Genomic DNA, 4,226 nt, shown 5'->3' with positions numbered 1-4,226 from the left:
GAAATCTATATTGTATTAATCAACGAAAAACATTATTTTACCCAAAACAGATGGGGAGCGGACGTATACCACACATCGAATGGATTTACAAATCAACATTCGGAAAAACGTCACTTATCTCAACTCAACAATTATGGACGAAACATTGCTTTACATCATCTTAAGACAAGATGTTTTTCGTTTTTGAAAAGTTTTTGAAGATTAATCGCACGGCGGCGAGAAAAGAGTTTGATGTGTTGGATGTATTTTATAGATGAATGACGAACATTTGATGAGAACGAGGCATAAGCCTCGAGATCAATCATTTGGGGTTCCACCAGAATGCTAGACTCCAATGGTCCTTTTTCATTCGAATTAATTGAGAATATTGTTTGATGGACAACAAACGCTTGATAAGAATCAATTGTTCAAAGAGTTGCGCCAGAATGCTTGATCCCAACGGCCCTTATTTTGTCCAAGTTAATTAAAGTGTTTTAGGGACGAAAGTAAAGAATGAATGGTTAACCCAAAACGCGAGGCTCATGACCGATCATTCGAGGGTTTCCACCAGAATGCTAGATTCTAATGGTCCCCTGCTTTCGAGTTATTTGAAAAAAAGTTTTAATATTTTAACTTAAATAATAAAGCGCTTGAATCGGGATAAGAAACAAATTAATTAGATTAAAAGGTACAACTTGGGGTAGGATCAAAGTTTAAGAAATTAGTCATAAGTATTTTATTCTATTAATTAATCGACATCATTACTAGATATTTATTTAATTATTTATTCATAATATTCTAATAATAAATAAATAAAACTACAAAGAAAACAATATTATTTAAAAATAATAATTATATAGTTATTCAAATATTTAGAAAAAATAGCAAGAAATTAAGTTGGAGAAAAATACAATTTTTTTTCATGTATAGTAAAATAAAGTGAGAAAATAATATCAACTTAATATTGACATATGCATATTATTAAAAAAAGTATGATAATAAAACAATTAAATACTTTTTTGTTCTCTTTAAAATCTAACTAAAATAATAACAAAAGAAAATAAAATTAAATATAACTCTTTTTTATTTATTTTTTCCTAACATAATTTAAAAATAATGATAAATATAACTAAATTAACTCTTTTTATAAATATTCTTATAACACAATCTAAAAATAATAATGAAAATAATTAAATTAACTTTTTTTCTAAATTTTTATAACATAATCTAAAATAGGAAAAAATAAATGAAAAACTCTTTTTGTGATTTTATTATTATGATTTCTATGTGTTAATTTATTTATTTTTATTTCAAAAGAAATAACAAAAGAGAACTTCTAAACATCCACTAAAAAAATATAAATAAAATTAAAATAGATATAGAGAAAAAGATCTAAGTTTTTACTAATGTTCATCTTATTTGATGTTTTAATAAAAAGAAAGTCAAAATTATAGTTTTAATGAAAAAGTTGATTCTATTTTTATATTTGTTCTCCCTTTTTTATTCTTTTAAAAAACTAGGATTAAAATAAAAATAAAATAAAGAGAAGCAATAAGTTGATTTAAATGTTTTAAGAAACGAAAGAAGAGAATGAACGGTTAACCCTAAAACACGTGGCTCAGGATCGATCATTCGAGGGTTCCCACCGGAATGCTAGATTTCAATGGTCCGCTTGTTTCATATTTTTTTTAAAATTTATTTATTTATTTATATTTTAGCTTAAATGATAAGACGTTTGAATTGGGATAAGAAACTGTTTAATCGGGTTTGAAAAGATTTTTAATTAGTAAAATTAATCGGTCAAAATTGATTAAATTAATTAATTAGACTAATTAGAATTAATTATCAAGAATTATCGATGAAAAATTAATTCACTTGATTAATCAAGTTAGTTAAATTTAATCAATGAAATTAACTAAATGAAATAATAATGATTAATCAAAATTTGAAAAAAAAATAAAAAATAAAAAAATAGAAATAGAGGGGTTGTAGACATATCAAGTTAGAGGTGAATATCAATACCAACTTGAGCCAAAATCCCTATTCACTAAAACCCTAATCAAACTAATTAATACTAACTAAATTAAATTTGAATAATAATAAAACAAAATAAAATATAAAAAAATAATAGAGAAAAGAAAGGGGATGACGTCCCATTTTTCCTCTTTAGCTAACATGTACTTTGATCAATTATTTTGGTTTTGCAAAAAAAAAAATTAATCAACCACCAAATAAATAATGACACGTGGTGCACCAACTAAAGTATGAAAGGAAAATAAACATCAACATATTTAAAAAGAATAATAAAAAAAGGAAATAAAAGCAAATCAATAACTTAGTATATCCTCTCTCACCCTATTCATTCGGTCCACCTTCCCCTTCTTTACACATGTCATTTATGGTTTTTTAATATTGAAATAAAATGACCATTAATGTAGTGCCTTTCAAAAAACCGAAAAAATAAGTAAATACACAAAATGCATATTCTCTTTTTATCCAATTCCACACGTTTTCTTATACGTACCTCATACCTCTCTTCTCAAAACACTAATCAGAAAAAGAAAAAAATACAGATAAAAACCAACCCTTTTTTTTGAAGAACATGAGATAAACTCACCAAAAACGATAACCCATATTCAGTTTTAACCTCACCAAAACGATAAATCTCACCATAAAATTCGACCAAAATCACTCCCTCCATCAATTTTACCGAATAAACAACCTAAATCTACAGATCAAATCCTAACGGTTATGAACCCTAGCTTTCAACAATCTCAAAAAAAAAACAGATGAAATCAACGATTAAAGGTTCTTACAAACATGTATTGACAAGGATATGCACATGAAATTCAAAACTAAATGGAACAGACACCTTGCCGGAATTTTAAGGCTCCGACGAGTCTTCCGGAGGTTATGAGTATACGTTAGGCGAGTCAAAATGTATCTTTCCTCTGTTTATTTCCTCCTTGTGTGATGCTTTTCACCTTCTGAATCTTGCTTCTACTATGATTCTTCCTCTGTGTATGGCTGTTTGGTTTGTTGTTTACACTGTAGTTATGGTGTATGGGTTTGTGTTTAAGTTTTGGATTATGATCACCTTCTTCAAAGCTTTGGCATGAAGCTCTGATAAGGTTAGGGGTTTTAAACTCTGAGTAAGAAAAAATAATTTAGAATTTTGCAGTTTTTTTTTTGTTTTAAAAATGTATCTGTTTGAAAAATGTTTCAATATTTTTGTTTGAAATTTTTCTTATCGTCCTTTTTATGTGTTGCTAGCTGCCTTCTTATATTTTTATAGTTTTGAAAGTATGTGTGTTAAAGAAGAAAAAAGAGAGAGATGGACATGCTCTTTAGCTTGCTGTAGAAAGAAAGAACAAAATAATGTAACTTCTGCTACTGCTATCTGTTCTTTAACTTTCATGGTCTTCTGTCTTTTTATCCAAAATTGTGTTAACAGCTGCCTTTGTGTGTGCAGGTGCAAACAAGACAAAAAACAATCCCTTTCCAAGGGAATCAATCCAAACAAAAACAACAAATCTCTCTTGAGAGCACCACCTAGACATACCTTTCTTTTGTAATTTTGCTATTTTTTTAATGTAAAACATGTGTGTTATTATTATAATGTAAAGCTTAAATTTCTATTTTTTGTGAATTAAAAAACAATATAAAAAGGAATGTAATTTTTTTTTTAAAATTTTAACGTAAACATAATATCTATTTATAAAAAGTCCAAATAGTTGACATTCTTTAATCAAATTAAGTAGAATCAAAAGTAAAGATGAAATTATCATACTTATTATTACTTGACTCTAATTCAATTTAAATCCGACATTATTATTATTAATACTAATTGACACAATAAAACCAAAATAAAAACTTAAACTTGTAAATCACATAAACTTCCTTGCTAGGATTTAATGGATAAGAAAAGAAATCAAACAAAAATAAAAAAAAAGTTTAACTTAATTTGAAATGAAATGTAAAGATAATAAACCTAGTTAATCAAGGCTATCTCTTTAATGAAAATTACAAAACAAATCTCTAAATATCCATGCTGACAAACACCCCATATGATGCAAGACAAATGCTAAAATGGACATGTATGATAAAGAAGTGTACGAAAGAATAAAACGTATGAATGAAGATGGTATATTATAGATGTGAACATGAATGCATAGTGATGTGATTCTGATCGATTAAAATCAACTAGAAAGTCTAATGGGAATACATAGAAAAAACTTAAGTTATCA

At 26.8% G+C, this 4,226-nt stretch overlaps 1 long non-coding RNA gene across 1 annotated transcript; it reads left to right on the top strand.

The window, feature by feature from the left end:
- Positions 1-2,464: 2,464 nt before the first annotated feature.
- On the top strand, positions 2,465-3,617 carry LOC127118652 (uncharacterized). The gene is made up of 2 exons (XR_007802284.1): positions 2,465-3,359; positions 3,452-3,617. It is a non-coding gene; the product is annotated as an uncharacterized LOC127118652 (long non-coding RNA).
- The last annotated feature ends 609 nt before the right edge of the window (positions 3,618-4,226 follow it).

Source organism: Lathyrus oleraceus, chromosome 2, assembly GCF_024323335.1.
Source record: "Lathyrus oleraceus cultivar Zhongwan6 chromosome 2, CAAS_Psat_ZW6_1.0, whole genome shotgun sequence".
Lineage (NCBI taxonomy): Eukaryota > Viridiplantae > Streptophyta > Magnoliopsida > Fabales > Fabaceae > Lathyrus > Lathyrus oleraceus.
This window is presented reverse-complemented; position numbering and strand designations above follow the sequence as displayed.